Genomic DNA, 26,581 nt, shown 5'->3' on the forward strand with positions numbered 1-26,581 from the left:
ATGGAAGTATTACACTCACTGAATTATTCCCCTCTAAGGAGTTTCTGTGAAAGCAAATATATCTAAGTATGATGAACTGATCTTCAAATAAAGTTAGTAGCCTCTTGTGTCAAAGTAAATGTTTCTCAAAGATGCAGGCTCATATGTATTCACGTGTGTATGCACATGTGTGCACACATGCGTGTGCGCGTGTGCACACACACACATAAGAAAAGATTGCTATCAAAATGGCCAAGGTATACTTTATTAAGTGTAAGAAAGTTGACTAGTTATATGCCAGCTGAGTTCTCATCTCTGAATTGTGGCATACAACACTGTTACTTTTAGAGAACGGATCTAACCTTCAACCCAAGCATCTTGCTGGTTGTCTGGTTTCTGACTTGTTTTTCACATTTTTATCTGTCCCATCATCTAGCATGGCACCCCTCCCCCAGGCTGCTGGGCATCCGGGACACCAGAACCCTGGCTTAGGAATTGGTACAGAATTTGGGGGGCATTCTCAGGGTTCAGATGGGGCATATGGGCATGCACAATTGCCCTCTGGGCTATTGTCTTTCCTGGTCTTCTGATTGCCAAGATTTCCTATGATAAGACTTCATGCTCACAGAGATAATTACAAAGTCAAGATCAGGTCTTCCATTGATATCCTGGGCACTATTCACAATGCGTGCTGCTGTGTTCAATATTTGTTAGATAAATGAAGGGTTACAATATGTTCTCTTAAAACATGAACTGTAGGGAGAAAAAGTTAGTCTGATCAAGAGTGTCAGAATAGAATTATAGGTTAGGATCCCAGGGCTTAAGCCATCTAGGTCAGTCTTCTCACTTAAAGATGAAATCCAGAGAGGTCAGCTGACTGGAGAAGGTCACCCAAAGAGCTGGTGCCATAGCCAGGCACAGAATGCAGTGTCCTGCAGTCCTGTCCCAACCTTTCCAGTGCTCCCTCCTTGTCTTTATTCCCAGTTGTTTCATGGAGGTTGATCTGACTCCACAGGAGTAGTGACAAGAGCATTGGAAGCCCCACACAGTGCCTAATAGAGCATGTGATACGCAAGTATTCTCAGGGAACACTTGAAGCTGTTGGTGACTTACTGAGTGATTGGTTGGCTTACTCATGATTCTGACACCTGTGGGGCTGTGTGGTTATATATTCTAGGCTATCTCTTGGAAAAGGAATAGTATAACAATGACAATATCTAACACTTATTTGTAATAAATTAAGTAGGGTATCATGGTGGTTTAGAATGCAGGTTCTGGGGTCAGATGGTCACAGTAGAATCCTCCATCACCAACTGCCTTGTATACTTTGATGAGACAGGTGATTTGACCCTTAAGTGCCTCATTTCCTACATCTGCAAAATGCCAGTGGTAATAGTGCCTACCTCAGAGTATTGAAGAGTTAGCCTATCTGATGCTCCAGAATTATGCTAGGTGCTTTCCAAGCAAGCAACAAATATTAGCTAGCTCTGTTATTAAAATATCATTATTATGTGCTAAATTCATTGCACAACTTATATATCATTGAGTCTTCTCAACAGCTCTGTGAGGAAGGTACTGTTATCTTCCATTGTACAATTGAGTAAACTGAGGTTACTGTACCTACACAGCTATTGTCATGAGTAAGGACAAATACCATGTCTGTCTGACTCCAGAACCTATAGTTAGGTGTGGGTAGGATGGAAATGCGTGGTGGGGCTGCTAAATGTGAAATCTGACCTCTCAAATTTCCTTTTTCCTAGAGCACTCCAGAACCCCGTCTGCTTTCAGCAATACCTCTGTGGATTCCCAGGTAAGTAGAGAGGGTACTTCCCTTCTCCATAGCCTCCTCCAAGGCACGTGACCAACTATCCTTGCACCTGCAGCGGACTCCCAGAGGCCTTGTCACAGCCTTTGCCAGCCTCTCAGTGTCTCCACACCAGAGATCTTGCTTATAGGTGTGTAGACTGAAGTCACTTTAGGGGAGTGTGGGGGACGGGCAGTGGACCCCGGCACTCCTCCCTCACTTAGACCCTCCTTCTTCACCTCCATCAACATTTCTATGGGTTTTCTAGGGTAGTTTTAGGCATGAAAAGTACTTCAAAGTACCAAGTATAACAGTATTTTACAGGGGTCCTTGTGAGGTAGAAAGCAATTATGGTTAAGAGCAGCGGGCTCTGGAGCTGACTGCCAGCTCTCCCTCCTCTCAGTGATCACCATTTTGCTGTTCGTTGTTGCAGAGTTTGCTCCCGGGAACCTAGCAGTCTGACTTTCAGTCCTCAGTGCTCACTCAGCGTTGGGTGGGAACGGAAGGACATAGGCATGTGAGCGAGACTGCCTGGCTGGCTTTGCATCCTGTTTCGTCTGCCTAGTAATTGTGCATGTCACCTGCTTCTCTGAGCCTCAGTTTCCTCCTCTCTAACACGGGGATATTTACACCCATCTTGGCAGAGTTGTTGGGATGTTTGTAGTTCATGTATATAAAAGGAATTGTACAGATTAACTATCAGTTAAATGGTATTTATTATTGTTATCAGTCACTGGTATTTGAAGGGGTTCATCAAAATCATTTGCTAGACAGGAAACATAGTATTTTTGGTTCATCGTCTTTTCCCTGAAATCTTTTTTTATTTTTGCCCTGGTAGTCTTGCTTGTTTAATTTGCTTAGCAAGCCATATATTCATTGTGAAAAGATCATCTCTGGTTCAGACCCTGTCAAATGATTATAAATTTCAGCTTGAGATAGCCCTAAATTAATGAGGTCTTGGATATTTCCATGAATGTTTGGTCTAAACCTGATTCTTTTTCCATAACCCTGAAATTTTACTAGTAAGATGACTAACTGTTTGAAAAGAAGCATTAATGTTGGTTGCAGTTGGTTGTTTTCCATGAATGGAATAGAATATTTTATTTCCTCATATCTGAAACCTGAATCACCATGAAAACACTGTTTTTATTGTTGTTCAAAAAGAATTATTATAGAAACCCTGGCTGACCTTCTCCCCCCCTCTACCTCCACCTCCCCCCCACACACACACACAAACTTCCTAGTTTTTCTTTCTTTTAGGCAACCAAAGAGTTACTATGTACATTTTGGCAGCCTTCTCCCATCAGACACGCAAGGGCACAATCAATTCCTGTTTTCTTGGAACGTACCAAATAATCAGAAATTCTGATTATTCTGCTGGAAGGCATCAAACAGCTTGATGGAAAGAAGTACCAGTTGAAAACAATTCTGATCATATTTTTGTCAGGACAATGAGATGCCTCCAGCTGTCTGTCACTAATCATATTAGAGGTGGAAAGCAGGAATGTTTTGGCCTGCAAATAATCACATGTTGGAATACAACTTTTACTGGCTGCTTATCCCAGAACAGCAACATTGGACGTCCAATCTGTAACTCACCTTGCCAGTTCGTTGTAGTCTCAAACATGTGGGCACATTTAAGGAATTTTCTAATTGCAGTTCAAGAGCTTTCCTGTTATCACTTTATGCTCACTCTGCAGACATCACTGATTGAAATGATTTCTCCCTCAGCACAACCCTAATGCCAGCAGTTACAAAGCAGTGTTGAGGTGGCAAATGAAACTCACAATAACCCAAGAGGTGTCCGAATTCAATTAGGAAGAGGCCTCTCCCATGTGGACGCATAAGCCATATAAATCCATTTTAATCATGAGCTGTGGTGCTTATCAGGTCATGTTTATTTTGGATGCAAGTGCCAAAGCGGGATTTAGACCAGAACTCCAGATCTTTGAGCCCTAATGACTACTTTGGGTATCCACCGAATCCCTTAATTCATTTCTTAATTAGTTCTCATAGAATTAGAACTGCTTGGTTACAATCATTTTCACAAAATTTCCATAAATGAAAAAAAATGTACATAAAAATTTTCCCCCTCTGGTTCATACTTTTTCTCTGGTCTTAAAGAACTATTCTTGTTGTTACTAAAATAATAACAACAATGCCAACAATGACAAAGACAAACAGGCAGTACAGTAGTGTATGAACTGAAGCTCCAGCCAGTTTGGCTCTGATTCCCACTCAACTACTCACAGCTGAGGGACCTTAGTCAGGTTACCTTTCCCCTCTCTGTGCCTCAGCTTCCTTTTGAAAATGGGGAGAATAATTGTACCTGAGGATTAAAACAGCATTAGTGCATATATATATGCACTAGTATGCAGAAAACTCTATGATAAATGTTAGTTATTAAGTTTATTATCAATGAGACAGTGGAAGGGCACTGAATGGGTTTCACTGGTGCCACCTGTTATCTGTCACCTAAGTATGTCCCATTTATGTAGTCCCTTTGCAGGTCACTCGTGGCTATAATGAGACATTGGAGACTTCTGAAGTTGGAATTAACTTTTATTATTTGTATTTTTAATACAAAATTTGTCTAGAGGATTAACATTCTTGGTTTTTCATGCTTGATCAATATGAATGTTAACTTGGAACTTTTTGCCACAAAATTGCTTTAAATTTTGAATGAACATCTTGTTCTCTCAGCCTAAGCATAACATTGGCTCTCATTTAAAGGGAAAAAATGTTCTTACAATATGTAAGGGGAGGAGGTTTGGGGCACTTGGCTTCAATAAATTCACTGGAAATTTTCAAAGTATTTTTTTAACACAATTAAATGTATTTAATATAATAGTACAAATTTAATGACTGTTCCAGGAGTGAAAGTCTGGGGAAAGATAAATCTAGTAATTTAATGAGCTCATGGCTACATAAGAGTTAGTTAATATTAAAATTAATTGCCAAGAGATGCACTAGAATTACCATGGCTTAGGATTTTTTTAAAAACTAAGTTAGATGGGACCCAGCAATTCCACTCACCCGCACAAGAGTGCACGTGCATGTGTGTGTATGCATTTTAGAGAAACATATACTCCTGTGTATCCGTAAACAGGTGTAAAATGTTCCTAGCAGCATTGTTTTAATCATCTCAAATGAGAAACATCCAAAATATCTATCAACAGGAGAATGCCTGAATACATTGCGTAATCATAGATGAAATACTACACAGTGGTGGAAAAAGAATAAGCTGAAGCTCCACGCAGTAACATAGACATATCTTACATATGCAATGTTGAAAGGAAGAAGATACAAAAGCATATATAACAATCTTATTCCAGTTATATAAAGTATGAAAACATTCAAAACTATCCTCTTAAGGGAGGCAATCTGGGAAAGGGAACGGATATGTAGGGCTTTTGGGGGTGCTGGCCTTGTTCTGTTCTTTGACTGGGCTGGTAGTTACATAAGTAACATACAGTCTCTTACATCAAACATTAGTGTTTTATGTGCTTTTCTGGTTGTGAGTTATAAGTCATGATTTTTTAAGTTTTAAAAAATGCACTAACACTATATATTCAGCCTGGGTTGGTTTGGTTTTGTCTTGCATAGTTTTAGGCCTAGAGATTCCTGGGATTGTAAGTGGCTCCAGAAGTAAAGTACTGTCTTGGTGCATGACAAAGTGGGATATGCGCCCCAGGGAGCTCTTGAGATTGACTTGGGAGGAAAAGAAATTGATTAGAACTTGCATTTACATTCATTTTATCATGAAACATTATGATAACAGATGGTGACTGTATTGACACTGGCATTGTCCCTTAGTCCACATATCAGATGGTCGGGTAGTATCGCCTGGAGGGAGGGAGGGAGGTGAGGTGTCCCCTTCAAAGGGATTTCCCCACTGGTTCATCTGCCTTAGTTATTTTATGAAATATCTCATACTTGGGCAAATGGATTTACAAATTCTATACTTTAGTTTTAACAACCCCTCAAAAACTAATACTTAAAAAGATTCTGCAAAGAATTCCCATAAATTGAAGATAATTTTAAGATTTCAATCTACAAGAAAATGGCAAAGTTTAGTGTGACCTCTTTGTCAGCCACATTAAGAAGTAATGGCAGTGACCATTAAATCAGGTCTGGCAAGAAGCCAGTCACGAAACTCTCAATTATCTGGAAGACATATGGACTTATATCCACTGTGGTTAATTAATCATGAACTTCATCTTGTATGTACTTGCCTTGAGATAATCAGAATTAGCAAAACATCATACCAGTTCTATCATTATTCTTTCTATTTTGTTCATGTTTTATAAGGTACATAACATGTTGATATAATAATATAGGTATATGAATTATAAACAAATAAACATATTTGGGGAGACAAGCTCAAAACACGTAAGGTGAAAACATTTCAGGTCACCTCTGCCATGTAGTTAAAGTCTATACTCCCTGCTAATAGTTGTAATGTGTAGAAGAGGGTAAAGTTGCAATATCGAAAGGAGGCACTTCTCAGTCCTAATTTCTTTTTTTTTTTAAAGATTTTATTTATTTATTTTTAGAGAGAGGGGAAGGGAGGAAGAAAGAGATGGAGAGGAACATCCATTGGTTGCCTCTTGCACACCCCCAACCAGGAATGCAAGGTTGTGCCCTGACCTGGAATCGGCGATCTTTCAGTTTGCAGGCCAATGCCCAACCCAGTCAGGGCTCAGTCCTAATTTCTTTTTATTAGCAAGTATCAACAATTTGGCAATAAATTATACATTGTACTTTACTAAAAATTCTTGTAGCCACTGAGTTGGTAAGTAAGAGAGAACAAAATTATATATATATATATATATATATATATATATATATATATATATATATATATATGTACATATTTGCCCTGGCTGGTTTAGCTCAGTGGATTGAGCGTCGGCCTGCGAGCTAAGTGTCGCTGGTTCAATCTTCCAGTCAGGGTACATCAGAGAAGGAAAACTCTGACTCCAAAAAACCTCCGCTGCCTTGCGGCATACCTCTTCAGGGGAAAGGCTAAGGGAGTAAACCCCGACAGAAAATCCGGAGCCGGAGTCCCTAAGGCGGTTTGATGTTGTAGTCAACACCGGCAACTCCTGCGGCGCACCTGAAGCCAAGCTGTATTGACTCCGTCTTTCCCTTGGACCCTTCAGCTGCGAAGAGAGGGGGGGTCTGCTGCATGGGCAACAGCAGACCCTCCATATTACCCTGCCCAGGCTCTGTAGCTTCAGTGTCATCGCAAGATGTCGATTCAACATGGGAGGAGACAGATACCATGTCACTCCCGAGTCGGACTGCACAGCCATTCTCGGCGGTGCAGATAGACTCTTAAGAAGCTACACCATCGTCTCTCGAGACGGACGGCTGCCGCCGACGACGATATGTACATATATACCATATACTTATACATACTCAGAATAGCTCTGTTTTTCTGTTTTGTTTTTATCATCTGTAAGATTCCCTTTTAACTAAGTATTTGGTATGTTAAGAAAAAAATTTGCATACCATCAGGTAGGATTTGCCAAGGCACTAGATGGCACAAGCATCCTGGCTGTGTCGGGAGGGGCGCTTGACCAGCAGTCAAGTAGCCCTGGGGCCTGTGCCTGCTTCTGCCACTTGCCAGCAGCCAGGCCACAGCACCTATGCAAATCCTCTCCACCTCTGTCTCTGCCTTTATCATAAGGATGATAATAGCAATACTTCCCCAACCTTTACAGGGATCACATACGAGAGCATCTATAAGATGTAGGGTTTCCTACAAACCTACGAAATTATAATCATACAGTACCATGGAACAAGGAGACATGGTAATAGCAATCATTATTTTACTTACCCTCCATTTTCCAAAGTGCTAAATTATAACATAATCTATAGTTCATACCTTTTTTTTTTAACCAACTCTCAATACATTACCAACCCAGTGCCTCACCCTGGTTACAAGGATGATTTATTATTCATCAGATTTTAAGTACTGACCCATGAAATGCTAAACTTGTATTGGCAGCTGTTATCCAAAAGTTTGCATATGTCCTGACTAATGCTTTGAAAGACCAGCCTTAGCAATAAATCACAGCATACATAATTTTTCAATAAAGTAATGGAAAAGGTTTTGCATTCTGGGTCCTATACGCCTTGATATTTGGAAGTTATTTACATGGGAAATTAAAGGAAAGAGGTAAACCTTCTCAGGCTTTAACCCTTGAACTTTGGGCCAGCCATAGTCAATGGCAAAAGCATCTTGGTAGCTTTGTTCTCCTAACTCTGAGATCCCTTGGCTTTGAAAAATGACAAAATGCCAAGTATAAACCTAATTGCATTCCTTGTTACTGAGAAAAAGATCTCAAAAGAATTTTCCTTTTATTTAAAGGGGTACCTTGAGCACTAACATCTTCTGGAAGAGCAAAATTGATTATAAGACTTTTGCAAAGCTTTCTGAAAAGAATGCTTGAAAAGGGCTCTGGAAGCCAATTAAGGGGCATGTGTTGCTTACCTAGAGCAACAAAGTGTTCAGGAGATGAAATCAAAGAAGTAGGAGAGAAGTGTCTTTGTACTCGATGAACTTGATCTCTGATTAGTGAGCTGATAGCTCCTTTTCTTCTTCCTCTATGATCTGCTCAAAGATTTAACATGATATATTCAGGAGCCCCATAATAGACCACTGTCTTAATGTAAGTTCTGTTCACCAGTATTCGACCCCCAGTGCTGTACTCATTGCCTGGTGTAGAAGAGATGTTTAGTTAGTATCTGTTAAGTGAAGGAATACATTCAGGCAGATCTTTCTGTGATCTATAGATTGGTGAATTATGTATTGGGCCAGGTTAACTCTGATCAAAGAAGCAGGATCCAACTTTGAGATCTTCCACTATATGAAGCCAGAATCCTGGTGGAACCAGACAATGAAGAAACAAGTAACCAAATGAATAAACACAAGAAGTATAGCTCATAATAAAGGCTGCAAAGGAGCTCAACAGGCTGAGTGCTGTGATGGGGACTCTGGGATTGGAGAAACCAAACCCTAGAAAAACGTGACAACTCAAAGGTATAGAAAGAATTGGTATAACCTTCCAAAAGGCTTAATTTACTCTGGAAGTTAATATGTCCCCTGAAAATGTTCAGCTTATCACAGCTTTTCTTAATGTAAATAGATTCACAGAGTTCTTACCATACTGACAGTATCGGTTTCTACTTTATAGAATTTTGCGTTTACCGTGTCAGTTGGCTGGTGCCTAGTGCCAGGGCCAAGGGTGAGCTTTCTGCTTCACTTTCCTTCTCCAAGCGACAACTTCTCTCCAAAAACCAGGCATCTGTCTCCCAAATGTATGCTGTCAGTCACATAAGGAACCAGATGACCAAAAGAGAGTAGATCAGCACAAATTTATTGTCAAAGCTGAAAGAAAAAAAAAAGAACCTCAAAGCAAATGCTCTGCTGACTGTGGGTCAGAAGTGATATATCTGTGTCTCAAGGACAAAACATTTAATAAAGATTTGGGTACAAGTACACATCACCCTCCAGGCATGCTGAACTATGTCAACCGGAAAGCTGGTCCTTAGGGTTTACAATTTCCCCTTTTTCCTAAATTAAAAAATGCTAATGTGAACCCCTGACTCTCAACAACACATGATATTATTGTATATAGGGCAAAGAGTAAATAAAACACTTGCCTAATGACATAACAGTTCATTTCAATTCAGCAAACTGGAAGTAATTTTAGCTTGTTTTCTTTTTTCATGCTTCTTTATGGAAATAGGCCACAATCATTTTATTTCACTATTCTTCATAACCTTATAGCAGGCTTCCTGTTTATGCTACTAAGAGCTGTTTTTAAAGACCCCCTAAGGGATATCCTTTAATGCATTCTTTTTAAAATAATTATTCATCTATAGTACCCCCTTAGAATGTGTGAGAGTTTAGAAATATAGAAACTTCTTAATGAGAGATACTTAATGGTCTATACAGAGTATTACAATGTTTACACCTAGTTCAGTTAATGCAAATTATAGTTAATTAGTCATTCTGGAAAAGTAGAAGATATTTTAGAATAAATTTAGAACCTGAAACCCACCATTTTGCATTTATGTATAGTCTGTATAGATAAAATTCTATGAGCAGTATTCATAGATTTTAAAAAACTGCAGTAGTATAAAGTCAATTCTTAGGGACTCATAGTAATATGAAAAACGTATCTTGTTGGGGCATGAAAAACATTCAAGTGGGACAAAAGATCACTGTTACAAAAAATTCTTTATCAACTTTAAAGTGTGATACAAATGTAATCCTGTTATTGTCATTTTTCCACATGCAGAGCTCCTGGACTAGAAAACAGTCCATAACTGTATGTTTTGATGCTGAATATGTCCCCATTTCAAGTGAGATTTCCTTTTTTGCCTGTAACTCTTATGTCTTAAGCCCTGCGTTCCTTATTTGGGCTCGTTCACACTGCACCTGACCTTTGAGCTCTCCAGTCTGCACTTGAGCCACTGGAAGCATGCTTCATGCGATGCTTTAGAAAGAGGTTTAATTTCTAGGAAGGTACCTCAGCCCATATCACATCTGCATTCTACAGGTGACGGCTAGGAGCCCCACTGTGGCCAGCTCCCTCTCATGCACCAGAAAAGAACTGAGAAGTCACTCATTTCTTGTTTTATGTAGCCACTGTCCTCTGACACACCAACTTTTCCACTACGTCTCTGGTGTAACACTCTCTTTGTTGCTTTGGCATCTTCTGCAGACTGATCCTCTTTGTAGTTACTCCAGCCACCTGTGTTTCTTCTTGGCCAACCCATGTCTTGGTTGGCTTCTCTGTTTCTCCCTGCCCTCCCAACATCACGTGCTCTGCATTTCAGCCTTTTTTTGCTCCCACAGCCACACACACACACACAAAAAAAAAAACTGGAAATTAAAAAACATGTCCCAGTAATATTCTTCTGCTGATTTCCCACTGCCTGCTCCCCTGGGTGAAATTGCTCTTTTCCGCAGTGCTCCACGGTCGCCAGCTGCATCTTTGTTCTCCTCTCTTCACAGAAAGCTCACGTGATTGGGGGTGGGGGGGAACGCAGCCCTCTTCCTCAGCGCTGGCCCAGAGAAGTGCTTCATTGTCAACATGAAGGACTAGGCCATGGGAAACAGACTCCCCGACAGTCACCATGAGCTACACAAATATTACTTCCATTTAGCTTGACCTTTCATTGTGCTCTAAAATGACTGAAAATACTTAAATCATGAATAGTATTTTTCTGGGAGCAAAAAATAAATGGGGTTCTTTTAAGAAGTCACAATTGAACTTTTGCCCTTTTCTTCCTTTTTGAGTCATTATATCCAGCAAAAGGTTTCTTTTTAGCATGTATTTTCCTTTTGTGAAAAATCGCTAATTTCTCTGCTGATAAAATGATGAATCATGGAAGCAATGTAAAATTGTTAAAGATAAGGATACCTCATATTGGCTTTAAAGCACTTAGCTCTGAGAATTGAGTGTTGCAGACATTTCGTAAGTGTTCACTGTGTACTGGGCTTTGGCAAGCTAACTTCCTAATTCTTTAATTGATTTAATGTATTAACTAGTCCTCACAGCAGCCCTGTGAGGTAGGTAGTATTGTCATTTGTTTGTATTTTATGATATAGATATACTGAGGCATAGTGAAGGTAAGTAACTTGCCCGAGGTCACAGAATTAATTGTGGTCAGGGCCTGGACTTGAACCTAGGTGATCTGCTTCTGTACCCACATCCCTAACCACTAAACAAGCTACCTAAATGACTCAGGTGCATCATGTAACCCCCAGGAGCCTAAGCTTTCTCATCTCTGAAAACTTCTACCCTACTAAATCATGGTGGGGATCAAATAAAGTAATTATTTGAAAGGGCTCTGTAGATTGCGAAATGCTAGAACATTAGTTTATGTTTGGGCTGTCTATATATTTTCTGTTAGTTAGGAGAGTCTTACTGTCAAGTTTGGTCCTGGTTCTATTTAGACTGCTGGTTCAGATGAAAAACTGCCTGCTTTCCTTGAGGTTTTCTTGACATTTCAGAAAATCTTAGGTTTCACAATGAAAATGATCCTTTTGTTCCAAAATGGTGGCATTTGGGAGTATGTAGAGCATGTGCAAATCTCAGCATAACACTTGTAATATGCCAAGTAAGTTTAATGACATTCGTTCCCTTTCTCCCCCATTAATGTAGCACTTAACACCTCCTCCTTTTTTTTCTAAATCACAAAAATATTTCTTCCAAGTCTCTGCTCACGACATACTGGGGACTTGTCATGAGGTGCCCTTCAGTATGTAAGACAGGGTCTAGGACCGTGTCTTTTCAGCATACAACCCTGAAACAGAAATGATATCGAGCAAGGTTTAGATCAAGGGAAGAAGTGGGAAAAGAGTCCAAAAATGAGGATTTAGAGGACCACAGACTAAGAAGAATCATGCTTCCAAAGGTGGGGTAGGAGACTGGTGGTGGGTGCACTTGGGAAGAAGAAGGAAGAGGAGACTGAGAAGGACAAGCAACTGGAAGGTGGGTCTTTCACTCCAGCTGATCTAGGGGAGTTGGAAGGGTTCCTCCAACCTCTGATGCTGGGGGTCTCTCAATGTTCTCAAGTCAGAATGTGGGAGATCTGAGTTCTTACAGGTGCTTGGGGGACGTGAATAGCCCAAAGGCCTGACATTTTATGATTTCTTTGGAGCCTTTTTAATGCAGCCTAGAATGAGTCCTTCCTGGTTTTTTATGGGACTGGTATTACATCCCCAGGGTCACTCCATTAGGGGGGCCTTCCAGACAGGAGTCATGATCATAATGAGCTATTTTTCCCTCTTTACTGGATTAAAACAATATCCTTGTCATTCAGTCTCCAAATATAGCAAGCAGTTATGATAGAAGAATATCCGTATGTTAGGAAAGAAGTTGGCAGCCTCAATGATGTGAAAATGTCCAATTTAGAAAACACATTTAAAAAGAAAAGCTCCTTTAAGTCCTTTTTGGAATCAGGTGGAATAAATAAAACACTTCTAAGAAAACATGTGGTCTGACAACACATTCCATTTCCCCTCCTGAGTCTTGCAGGTACTTGTTGATTTTGCCCAAACTTCAGATGCCGTTTCTGTTATTTCATTAAAATGTCAAACTGAAAACTGGTTCTGGCATCTAATTGGGAGCATAATTTGGATGATGGAGTTTCTAGCTGATGCATGTAATCAGAGCACTACAAGAATGTGGCCAGGGACTAACCATCTAGAATCTCTTTGAGAATATTGCTAAGTGTGTAAAAAGACTACTTAACACAGGGATGGGAAAAAGACATCAGATCCCAAAGAAAGTCAAAATGGAATGTTTAATTCAATTTATACTAGAAGCTCTCCTTCTAGTATGAAATCATTTAATTGGTTAAGATGTCTGTAGTTAACATTCACCAGAATTATAGATATAAGTACATCCATTCCACTTGACCAACCCAAGTGTGTGAGAGTGTTGTTTCTCTTCATGTAGTGCTGAACTGACAAATACAATTAATATACATGTAACTCAAGCAGATTAAAACTATATGATTCCCTTTGTAGAGTGTAGTTTGGCAATATGTATTTTTTTAATCCCTTAAAATGAGTTCACTGTTTTGTCACAGAAATTTTTTTTCTAGGAATTTATGTGAAGGAAATAACTAAAGATGTGTGCAAAGGTTTAGCCATTAAGATATTAATCACATCATTGTTTTTAAAGGGGTAAATAGGAAACTGGTTACATGTACAATAACAGCTTAGTTAAATATATTATGTTATAGTCAAGTAATAAAATACTATTGTTATTATAGATGATGTAGATAAATATTGATAATGAAAAAATATTCACTACATATTCTTAAGTGAAAAAGTCATGTTATAAAAAAAAGAAAAACTAGCGTGCATAGTGTGCTCACATTTTTATTAATCTGTGGATATAGTCTTAGAAAGTGACCTGGAAATACATTTAAGGTTTTTAAAGTGGTTCTCTGGGTGGTAAAATCATAGGTATTTAAACTCTTCTCTTTTTTGTTTATCACTGTCTTTAATTTTCCTACTGTAAACAAATACTGTTTTATATATAAGAAAGAACCCACAAAGTTTATTTTTAATTGAAAAGAGAAACGAGCCAAACCATATGAAAATGACTGATTCTGGGTAACTAGAGATGTCATGTGATTCTTTTCAGCTGAGTGTATTTGTAAACATATTTTAGCTGGTGTGCTGTGATTTGAGAACAGTAATTGCTCTTTCATACCTGATTGAGCAGAGATTGTTAGCTTCCTTTCAAATCTCTGCAAAATGAAGGAACTCAACTTCGTAGACCATCTCTGGCATTTCTTCCTATTCCCCAATCCCAGGTCCACACTTCCTAGATTTACTTAGAGAAACGGCTGAGTGGCGTATGTCCTGCATACCTCATGTTTATAAGCTGCCAAGTGACCAATGTATAGTGAGAAGAATATATCTTACTATTTGCAGTACACTCTGAAAGATTGCCCTTGATTCTGTCTTCTGTTACTTCAAAGACAGATCTAGTTTTCCCATCACTTATTGATTACCCTAGTTTTGAACTTTGGGGGAGAGTTTATGGCGAGGGTCACATGACTGAGAACTGCTCTGAGTTTCAGGGGAGCTTCAGCAGTAGGTGGGAAGCAGCTGAAACAGTGGCAAAGAATTCACTTTCATTAGAAAATAAGGGCCCACCAGCGGTTAGACCCTGACAGCCTCTCAGCCTCTCAGGCTCTTCCTCCCATACCAGGGAGGCATCTATCTGTCCCCACACCCTGGGCCCAGTTTAGTTCAGTGAAGTGAGATATCTTAGGTTTTTCCACATTAATCACTTTTGGCAGATGTCGTGGTATTACAATTAATTTCTCCTCCCTTTAAAAATATAATTTCAGAATGAATTCGCAGTAGACATAGAAGTAAATTACAGTACACACTGGTAGACCAACTTCCTAATTCTGTAACTTCACAATGGAAACTAGTGGAAAGAGTATTTATTGTGCCACGAGTTAGGAAACCCATACTTTGATTCTGTCTCTGCCATGAACTTGTAGGACATTAGAGAGGTGACCCAGTCTTTTAGGTCCAATTCTTTTGTCCTCTGCAAAGGAAGAGGGTCAAATTCAGTGATTTTTCAAGTTTCCTTCTGGCTCTGATTTTGTATGAAAATTATCTACAAAAACCATTTATTGTTGCCTACATAACTCAAGGCTGATGGCAGAGCGTCTGTTAACAACCCAGCCCTGTGACTCCCCTGCTTCTTATCTCTCCTGGTCCAATAAACCATTGTTCTCTTGTTTATCTTCCTTTTCTCTTGCCACACTAAATAATTTCAGAGAGAATCTCATTCTGGCATTTTCTGTATCCTCTAACATATGATGTGTCTTTTGACTAGTGAAAAAACTTCTCAAAAGCAGCTTTCATTATTCTCCAGTTTTTAAAGCTATCCCCTGAGAACTAAATGTCAGCTCAAAGATACCTGCATTTATAATCGTTTCTAACCTAACCTACAGAAGTCTAAGGCATAATTTGAAGCAGAAAAATGCCTTTCCTGAGAGAGTAGACTCATAAATATTTAGTATGATTTATTTCTATAATTTAAGAAGAAATTAGGATATTTAACATCTTTAGCAACATTTTTTTCAGTATCTACAATGAATGTGCCAAATTGGGCTGCTGTACATGCTACCAATCCTGCACTTTTCACTGTAGATACCATATTCTAAAATTGAATAATAATATGAAATGAATTTACTATAAAAGAAAAATCATATTACCTTAATGAAAAATTTTATAAACCAAATACTTGTGTGTTTTAGCTTAATCTTGTTATTTATAGATCCTGAAATATGTGATAACACTTTTACAGATATATCTGTCTGGTTTTTGTTTCTGCACAGGAAACCTAACCCAAACAGTCCTCAAAAGAGACTACTAATTGCCCATCCAACACCCATTCTTTCCTTCTTCCTTAGTAACACACTCTGATTTTATTCAAGGGAGCAATATGTCCTGTCAAGAACTGCATTTCCCAGCCTCTGCAGCAGTGAGGGGCCAACAGAGAAATTGTTAGTTGGGCCTTGTGGGAAACCTCTTCAGTGGGAGTTGACTGGGTTGTGCATTTTCTTGACTGCTGCCTCTTTGTTCCTCCAGGTTGGCTCTTTCTCAGCTCCACATGTTCACCAGATGGCTGAGGCAGCCTTAGTCCCATCCTCTTCATTCCAGCCTAGCTAGGAGAAAGTTCAGTTTCCTAATAGTCTAGCAAAAACCCAGACTTGCTTCTCCTTAGCCTGAGAGCCTATTTGAACTGCATCGAACCCGTAACTGAGACCCATGGAATGATGTGCTGCTGGGTGGTGCATCCTGGGTCTATACCCTACCCTTGGATCCATTCAGGAGGTAGTTTCACTGGGTCCTCTTAAGCATAATAGAGCTTTCATGGCCAGGACAAGTGGGAGTGGATAGATACTGAGTGATCAAACCAAAAATATCCATCACCCCAAAGTTTGCCAGTTTATTCCCCAAATTATTGTAGTCACTGCTAATGAGGTAAATGATCATTTGGTTTACAAAGTTACACTGAACAGTGATTTGGTCATTGGATTCATTCCTGGTAAATGAAATTGAAGTCTCAAGACCATACCACTAATCCAGGTTAGATATGAAAATATATATCCTTTAGTTTTGCAAATTAATTCTTACAATAAGCCATATAACTTCTCTTTCTCATTACCACCCTACAAATGGCTGTCTGAAAAGTTCGAATAAAAGTTTACCAACAGTATTTTTAAATCCCAAACAACTGTATTTTTCAATCTAGCTTGTTGATGCAGCAGAAGAAATTGTTTCCAGACATAAAGTTTATAACAAGTTAGAGCTAAATGAAATTTAAAAAGACTTGCAATAAACCCTGAAAAAGTGGTGCTTCAAAATAGTAATGTCAGCAAGCTGCCTATTATGTAACCATAATGCCAAGTGCCCTGAGTTTAGATGGAGGAGCTACAGGACAATGACAAAAAAATATTGTGGTCTTCAGTTTTGTATGAGTGAACGTGGAGAAGTGATTCTGAAGTGATTTACTGCAGTCGCGTGTTAGGACATGGTATGCAACCTGATAGATGATTACGACCACAGTTCTGAAAATGTTCAGATGGCCTTCAGTTGGCTTCGGGCAAGGCTGCTTCTTACAGGAGCCATTATTGATTTTTCTGACTGCCTCCTAGCTTTCCAGCAGAAGGACCAATCATGTCAATCCTTTGGAGCCACAGGAAATGTCATTGGAGGGTGTGCTGCAGAAAGCAGTCTGGCTGTGGGTGACTGGCTATCTAGGCTGAAGGTACCAGGAACAAGAGTGCAGGCTCAGCAGTTAGAGCGAGATCTAGGCCTGCCACTGGCCCCTCCACGTGTACCTATAAGCTCTTGGAGTCTCCATTTCTTCATTTGTAAAATAGGGTTAGATGAGAATCTGATGAGAAAAGGCATGGAAAACTTCTGGCCCTGTGCCTCAGACCTATCCTAAGTGCCTAGTCAATGTTTTCAAAGTTGACCTTAAAAAGAGAGAGGAGTTTGAGTTTTTCACTCTTTTTTTGTTTTCTCCTGAGTTTCCTTAAGAAAATAAAAAATGTGAACGTGAAGAAGTTGAGTTTGGGTTGGTTCCACCTGACAATGCATTTACTTTGTTATGTGGAAAAATGGAGAGTCGATATTGGCATATCATAGGTGCTTCAGGGTTCTGTCCTGTACTGGGGGTGGAAGTGTGTTGGAAATAGCCTTTTTGGAAGAATGGTGTCATTGCATCACATCCAAGAGTGGCAACCACCTGATATGGAAACAGCAAGGACCCCCAAGAAGTCAGGGAAGCTCAGGTACTGTAGATGGTGCCATGTCAAAGCCTCCTGATATTCTATCTGTCTGTCATTTTAGACCTGCTGGCAAGAGTGAGCATCTCAGAATAACAGGATGCTAGGACCATTATCCTTCATTTTACAAATGCAGAAACTGAAGCTAGAAAGGAGAAGTAACTCAAAGGCCACATGAACAGTCAGTGACACAGGACCCAAACCCAGTTAGGTTCCTAATGTCCAGGTTAAGAGAAATAATGACTGCAGCCACTGGTTATATTCATAACCTTTCCTCTGGTCTCCAGTTAATTGCCAGTATCATCCAACCACTGATGGACAGAAATTCATTCCTTTTAGCAAATCAAACAGTCTCTCCCCAAATGTCGACATATATATATAGGTCTTCCTGTAGTGGCCACTCAATTTCCCATGAACAGAATCCACATCTCCTGAGAAGCCACCAGCTAAGCTGTTGAATGGGAGAAAGGCTGGAGGCCACACTCTGTGTGTCCAGACTTCCTCTTAAGAATCCCCGTTTTCAGCCTAGTACTTCACACTGTCCTCCATAATGCCTGAAATCTCCGGCCTCTTTGGTTCAGTTTTTCCAGACAATAAACCACCCATGTCCCACAGCACTGGGGAGGGATGGTTGCCTAGCTGCTGTGAGTGGGGTAGATCTGTCATCCTCTTGACCATCCTGTGGTTTTGGATGGGCCAACGGGCTGGCTTCTCCTTTGTATTTCTACCTGTGTGCCCTTAAGTCTTAGATGTGTCTGCCACGTCAGTTACCACTCCTCCACTTGCTTTATCTCTTTCAGAATTGTGTGTTCATGTCTCAGCCATTTTTGTTCCCTATCCCATTTCCTTTGGGGCTTATACATTTTATTTCTTTCTCATCATCCCAAAGGGTTTTGGAAGGAAACCGAGATTAGCCTGTTAACCACACTGTCCCTCCTTCCAGAATGTTAACAGCCTATTTTTTAAATTTCATTTCTTAATGCAAAATTCTAATATGAACTTAAAGTCCAATGATGACTGTCTGATCAGGGCTGAGTGCAGTTCATTTTAATTAATTAATTATTGAGGACGGGGGAGTGTGGAGAACCTTCGCCTTCAGTAATACAGAGAATGGGTTAAGGAAATCTCAGTTCTCACGTGTGAGAAGTTCCCCTCAGCAAAGAACACACCATGTGTTCAGTCACTGCCAAGAACCTTCTGAGAAATCTCAGGTTTTGTGCTGTCACCAAAACCTAGCCTCACAACATGGTTCACAATCATGTTTATGAATGCGTTTTGAAAATGAAATGCTCCACTATGAAACCAATGGATGGAAATCAAAGAGAACTCCCAGAGAGAGGCAGATTTGTATATTTCTTCTGCAGCAGACCACTTGTGGGGAGGAAGTGCCAGACATCTCTCTGTGTTTGTGTTTTTAGATGCGCCGAACAGCCATAGAAACTTCCCTCCAAGTGTGTACATACCGGGAATGCAGAGGAATAAATGTTTGCTAAGTAAATAAAAGTAATGTATGGTGGAGGATTTTTGACTACAGCAACATGTTTGCAGTAAAAGCATTTGAAGGCAAGATGTTTTTCAAAATCCTGAGAAATTAAAATTAAATGAATGGCCCATATTTTATTTAGTGAGACTAAAAATTTCCATTAAAAAGTAAATATATTAGGCTATCAGTAACTTTTCTCTAACACTGATATATTTTAGTTAATACTGCATTATTTCTGGTGTTGACATAGGTAATTGCTACCAAAGGGATTCTCTAATATTGTATTCAGAATTGATGGCTGAGTTAACATAGCTTCAAGCTGAAGGATAAAGCATTAAAATTTTTGTATTCACTTCCCCCAATCCCTCCAGTGAGGGATTTATGAATCGAGTTTTTACTTGGATGCAACTACAGTTCAGCCTTGTGAAAATGTAGCTAACAATAATGTAGACCTTGGCGTAAGGTGGTCCTGTGGACTTCATTCAGGAAGTATTGGAGTCTAGAAATATCTGAGGAATTTGGCTGTCAATCCCAGCCCCTTGACATAGTTCTTGAAGAGGGTGGACCTAGTTCAGCATCATTCAATTACTGGTTGCTTTTTATTGCCTTTAATGGATTCTAAAAATGTTGTTATATCTCTGATCCGGCCTATTTGGCCACCTTTCTGGTTTGCGTAGTTTCCCATTTCAGTGTCCGTCTCCGTTTCGTGTGTACGTGCTTGAAGAGAGAACCAGAGATGGATGCGTTTCTGTATCTCACCTCTTGCTCTCTGTTAATGCCCAGACTATGTGGCAACACCTCATGGTTTACAACCCAAAGAGGTGCGTGCTGCATTTGTATTCTGAGTCTGCTTTCTTATGTAAGCAAAACTGATGATTTAAGGACAATGGAAAAGGGCGTACACTCGAAGATGGAAAATGAGTTTTACAAGCTCCATATAAAACATAAAACATTTTGGCTTTGAAGCCCCTATATAACCAGCAGAAGTTAAGGAAAAAAGAAAAAAAGCAAACAAGCCATGTTTCTCTCAAACATCATTCCAAATAACTGGTTTAAGTAGTTTTTTCCTACTATATTGATTAGTTGCTCTGGCCTTGTGCAGACGCAGCTACAGAATGCTCTTCTGAACCTGCTTCTTTTTTTCTTTCTTAAACCCTTGGCTTTAGAATAGCTGGGTTTAGTGGCAGGGGGCCCCAACCTCTGTGTCTGAAGGCTCCTTTCCTCCCACTCCCTTGGAGAGGGCGGCAGGATTAGTTTCTCCCCTTCCCTTTTGATTATAGGAAAATCGAGTGCACTGTATCTCAGTGCCAGCACACCTGAATTCAGGGGGCAGCTCCCCAGACAATTGCGCTCTTGTTCCTTAGTCTCATGGGCCTGGGGAGCAGTGAGGGCAAAAGGGTAATGAATTCTTCTAGGTGGTGATAAGAGCTACATTCCAAGAGGATTAACAGCACAAAAAAAACCCTGCTTCTAGGAGGGAAAAGAAACACTGAAAAAGCGGGGGGAGGGGGAACACCCACATAGACACACAAACATAGCCACACAGTGAGCTTTTGAGTGTGTGCTCAAAGCCACATTCCAATTTTAGCCTCTGAAAAGCTTAGCTCCTTTGCAGAGAGCATCTACATGTTGTACATGACAGGAACACTCTCTAAACGGCTTGGGATCATTCTTCAGAGGAAGGGCACTGTTTGGTTGTATCCTCTGCTTTGCTATTAAAATTCCATCTGGTCTCTATCAGCTACTTCCTGGATCAAGACCCAGAAACATTTTCAGGATACCTTGATTTCAGACTTTTCAACCCAGGAGCAAAGAAGAGAGAATGAAAAAGCCCATTGTAATTTGTTAACCACATCTGAGAACAGTTCTGCAAATGGAAATTTGGCTCCATTTAAGCTCTCCTAAAACAGCATGATCACTGCATTGAAATGTGGGATCTTGATTGTGCAACTCAAGTGGAGGTCCTTTATATGTGTTTCTATGGATATAGTTGGTGAAACGTAAAGACGGCTATCATTCCTGTCCGCTCATCAAGGGCCAGAACCAACCCACACACATCTGCCTAGCTGCTCCTCACTACCTGTTATGAAAATAAACCTCTCCTTTTTCAAAAGAAGTCCCTGTCCTCACCCTCTTCTAATTCTTCACCACCCCAGCTCCAATAGCTACGATACCCCAGATTCTCCAACTTTAATCACCCTTTCTCTTGCCATATCCCCTCTTGAGCGAATCCCTAAAAAAATAATTCTGAAGGTGTTTCCCACTCAGACACATTGTTCTTGAGAAATAAACACAATCATCTCTTACTGAAACAGTGACTTTTACAAGTATGGTGCTTCAGCCTAAAAAAGAAATTACCACACTATTCTAGGAAACTACAGCTTTTACATTTTCTTGGCCAAAGTCTGGTCTTCCAAGAAGAGAACATTCCACAAATATCGAAATAGGCCTTCAGTGAAGATGCTCAATCTGCATTTCACCTGACTGAGTCCATTGAAAAGGTACCCTCTTGATGTCAGTACAGGCTTACTGAAGTTAAACATTTGCCCAGTGAGTTTGTTTTTGAGAGGAGTCACTTCGGAAAAGGCATGTTGGAGCAAACCTTTGCTTAGCTAACCACGAGTAATTATTTACCTATGTCCATGATTTTAACAATGAATTATTAGCTCAGACCGTCTTTGATCCCGAAGAGGAAAAGATGCATTGGCCAAGACCATGGATTTTAGTAGAAGGCTCTTTGTTCTTAATAGAAAAGGAAGTTGACGTTCCCCAGCCTCTGTGACCCTGAAAATGAAGCCGTAGATCTTGTGCAGAGTGACTAGCCCTCGTAAAGAGTCACATTTGGCCATCTCCACCTTGCTTACCTGCTTTAGTCTCGTCCCTCAAACGTCCTCACCAGTGTAGGCTAGTTATCGCCAAGGATTCTGGTTCATCTCCTTTTTCCCCATTTGACAGAGTTGGGGGAGGAGTTGTTTGTAGCTTTTAACTGTCCATAGATGTATTTTAAAGTGCTTTCTGAGATACATGAGACAATGCCTTTCAATTTAAGAGAAAATAGCTGTGAGTTTGTTAGTTATTTGCTGTGACCAAACAAACCAGATTTTAGCAACAAAGGCAGTACCCTTGACGTCTTGCCAGGGTTATGTTTTGCAGCTAAACATGACATTTAGGAAATGTCAACTGTGAATGACTTTTTTAAAAATTGTAATAAAGTGTGGTTGGATATGCGTACAATCCCTGACTTACAAGAACTTGACAAACAAGTTTCCAGTAGACATAAAGGGCTGCCCTTTCCCCCTCTCTTCCTTTTCAGGACCCCTTTCATTTCTCCTTTTTGCCTTCCCACGCCCCCACCCCCCATCCCCTTCAATGCCAGAGCTGGTTCAGCAGTACTATGGGGACTACCTGAGTAAAGCCTTGGCTCTTCTGGGGAAACAGTGGTTTCTAAGGTAGGAGAAGCTGTGTACAATAGGCACTTTGGCCCTGACCCCAAAGATAGCTCCTGAACAGGACCACGTGGACTCCCTGATATTTTCTCTAATGTGATATAATTCTTTTTAACTTCATTTACTTTGATTCATTTAGACTTACAAGTATCTTTTATTTCAAAGATTCCATGTCTGTGAGAGAGGTGAGGAAAACAACCTTTGTTCACTTTTATGTGCATGTGAATGGGTCAAGCTATGGTGATCACATACACACACACACACACACACACACAGCCCTCGTGTATGTTCAGTGCTTCGTATCTCACTGTTTACAAAAGGTTTCCACACACATTTGTTCTGCACAGCTGCTTTACAAATGGTAAATCTGGGACTCAGAGAACTTGAAATATTTGAGCTGCTGGAAGCAGGACTAGAAACTGAACATTTTAATTCTGAATTGAGAGTTCTCCTTTCTTCCATATTACATTGTGTGTGAATATTTTTACATATGTATGTGTTTTTGTATGTATACACACATGCTCATATCTCTGCCTTTTTAAATAGTGAAGCAAACACATTTTCAGATGATTAGCAAACAGTATAATTCAGAGAATCTCAAACCATCTCTAACCTCAATATTCTGCTATTTTATAAGACCCTTAGACCTAGAAGGTGAAGATTAGATGAATGGATCTTATTGCATAAACAACAAGAGATTGAGTGTACTGTGTGTGCACCAATAAAACACACTTAAAAATCTGAATGTTAAGATATTACAACTTGACTGAGAAATATCTATGTAATAGTTGCTTAAATGATTACTAAAATTCATGACTTATATTTCTGTTTACAGGCTTAATCCCAACACTAGTAGCATATTTACATTTGTGGTTTTAACTTACTAACAGTAGTCAGTCCACTCATGGTAAATGGGTATTATTTGTATCTACAAAGTGTATCTGAATCTCATACCAAAAAGCTTACCTAAATATCATTAGATATTTTCATGTGATAACCTTTCTGGTCAAGGTCTAAATAACATAATTCTGAAAGTAGAAATGATAAACATGCATATAAGCACATTATACAGTTCTATTTATAGTAGTAATATTGATAGCTCTAAACAGATTGCTCACTGGCAATGAACATATAATGGAAACATCATAGGAGATGAACTGGTGCCATTTTCCAAGATAGAAAATTCTCACATTTTACATACAACCAGAAGTAAAAATGATTCCAAGAAAAAACATGTGTTAAGAATTATGTGTTTAGCTTAGAAAGTAGGGGGGAAAATGGGTTATCAAAAACATTGCTTTTTTTCTCCCAAAGTATAGAAACACTTTCCATCCTCTGACTCTATGACATCATGCTCTGAATAAGAAATGGCAAAGGAAATGGAATTATGCAAAGGAATGATAAACTTGTTATCAATTAGACTTAATAGAAAATTAAAATCTGAAAACAAGTTGATAAGTATTTAATAATGCATTAGGATCATAGAATTACTGTTTGCTAGAATGTTGTTTATGATTACAATTATGTAAAGTTCTACCTGTGTATTTTCTCAAAAACTATGACATCATCTTCCTAAATGTTGAAGATTGTTCCATTCACTTTTATCACCAGGTTTTTTTGATGTACATTTACCCTTCTAATCTGCCTCACTGGGATTGGCTAGCACTATTTCTGGTAGTCATTTCATTGGCAGTATCTATAGAATTATGCGTTAGGCTCTACTGCAGCCTTTAGCTTTGCTGGCTAAATGAGACCCCTTAGAAATGAAGCCAAACCCCACAGTTCACTGGAAAAGCACCTATGTCACCGATGTGATTTTTTTTTTAATTAAATGCTTCTTTTCTTAGTTTAAAGAGAATGTGAAAAGCCAATCCAGACATAATTACCTTTTCCATACTTTAATACACCCTGGCTAAATTTTAAAGCACAGGATGTATTTTATATGATGAGAATAGGGAAACTTTATTCCCGTTTAGCATGGGACTTGGTTTAGGTCCATTCGCATTCAAGTAGACCATGATAATGTTAACCATGAACTAGCACTGGGTTTTAAAGTTTTTGTAGTTAATTTTAGAGCATCAGTATATATACAAGAGCGGTACTTGTCCCAAATGCATTTCAGGTATCATCTTTGAGAGATGACAGGGATAATCAGTTTGACTTCATAGCTGAAGGCACCCAAGCACACAGAGTCTGGGAAAGACTTGCTTAACCACTGAGACTGGGAAACTGCCCTCATGTCAAGCAGCTAATGTTCTGTCACTTGCCAAACATTTCTGCTACAGGTTCCTGTTCTGATATTTTCCTGAACCAGCTAGACAAACAAACTGTGTGATCTGGATTAAATACTATCTGCCTAAAAAGAAAGAAGTGAAGTTAGCCACAAGGCCAGATGGCAGCTGTATTTTCTACAGAACTCAGTTTGAAAAGTGAGCTTCATGTAATTTTTGGTCATTTCTTACTATCTTAAGAGACTTTTCAGAAAGTGATTGAGCACACAGGTTTCAAAAATGAATTGCACAGGCATAGGGACATCCTATAACCTGTCCACAGAATTATAGTTATATGATGAAAATGCTTGGATTTCTTTCTCTTCCGCCGTTGTTATGACCTACTCCTCTAGCCTGTCTTTTTTATTTTCAGCTGGCTCAGTTACCCCAGAGCCAAACTGCATAGCTTATACTACTGTGGAGTACACATATAGGAAAACCTGGCTGAAAAGGTCATGAGCTTATTACTAGTCTTCATCTTGTGGTTGACTAGATTGTTCGCATATGTGCAGAAACCCAGAGATTGTCATCTGCGTACACACAAACACAATGTTTCCTTTTTCTTTTTTTGCAAGGCAGAATGCCATTTCTAAATTTCATCTTCCAGCAAAGTTAGTAAGTAATACCTTTGACTCATGAAGAGTTACTTGGTCCATGTTCATGTTTAAGAATTTTACTTTGAGGTTATAGGGTGAGCCCCAAGATTTTAAAGAAGAGCAAAGAAACACCAACTCACACTGGGGTTAGTTACCATGGCAAATCAGGAAAGAGGAAGATTTGAAGAAATCAATTAAGGTTGTTCATTTTCCAAATGGTGGGATCATCTCTAGGCACATTTGGTTTCTTCTCCTTCCTTTGTATCTTATTGGTTACCAAGGCTTAACCATTTTCCTTGTAATTGACTTCCAGTTTCATACTTTCTTTTCTATTATCATCTAGTCAGAGTCCCATGGTCTCCTTCAAGACTCTACGGAGCTGCTCTAACCAAATTCAAATACCATTTCATTCAATATGCATCCTAAACCCAGTCTAATCTTCATAAAGCATTGGTGTTTACATCTTTAAAATGTTCAATGATTCCATATTTTGTTCTACAACAAATCATGTTCAGATAGCTCAGCCTAGATTTCATGGCCCAGGGTAACCTGCCACCTTCTCTCTTCTTTGTCCTCCAACAACCAGCTTGACTTCCTGCTGCTCTACAATATGTTGGTGCTCAGGTCTGTGTCTGATGAAGTCATCTTGTGTCCCATTCCTGTGATCTCTGTTCTTGGAATAAGGTATTCTAAGATAAGGCTCACTTGGAATCCTTCTCCCTTTTTCCTTCTAGCTCAATAAACACTCATTCATCCACCATTGGCTCGGTTCTCATCTTCTCCTTCCAGTTCAATTCAACACATACTTATCGAGTATCTGCCATTAAACTCAGTCACTTTATAGTGTGCGGTGAGGAGTGCAAAATTGTGTGAAACATGGTCCCTGCTGTAGAACCTGAGTCTGTCTGAATTGTTCCAGACCTCCAGATCCTTCTTTTCTGAATATCTATAGTACTTAAATTCTAGACCAATGGATTACAGAGTGGAGTGTGCAAAGTAATCTGCTGGGGTGCGGAAAGAATATATTGGAACTTGTATTTATATTTTTGTAACCTTTTCAAATTTATTTTAGAGTATTTCTATGAAGTATATATTAGTACAAAGGTATATGTTTAATATTTACAAATAAATAATATACATAT

At 39.4% G+C, this 26,581-nt stretch overlaps 1 protein-coding gene across 3 annotated transcripts in view; it reads left to right on the plus strand.

Annotated features, from left to right (window-relative positions):
* SPATS2L (spermatogenesis associated serine rich 2 like) overlaps positions 1-26,581 on the plus strand; it is a 150,699-nt gene that overhangs the window by 19,821 nt on the left and 104,297 nt on the right. For all 3 annotated transcript variants that reach the window (XM_090282291.1, XM_090282325.1, XM_090282318.1), the window contains exon 2: positions 1,740-1,789. The gene's annotated coding sequence lies outside the window, so the exon portion shown is untranslated. The remainder of the gene's footprint in view (positions 1-1,739; positions 1,790-26,581) is intronic.

This window comes from Furipterus horrens, unplaced genomic scaffold, assembly GCF_987537825.1.
Source record: "Furipterus horrens unplaced genomic scaffold, mFurHor1.1.pri manual_scaffold_1, whole genome shotgun sequence".
In the NCBI taxonomy this organism is placed as follows: domain Eukaryota; kingdom Metazoa; phylum Chordata; class Mammalia; order Chiroptera; family Furipteridae; genus Furipterus; species Furipterus horrens.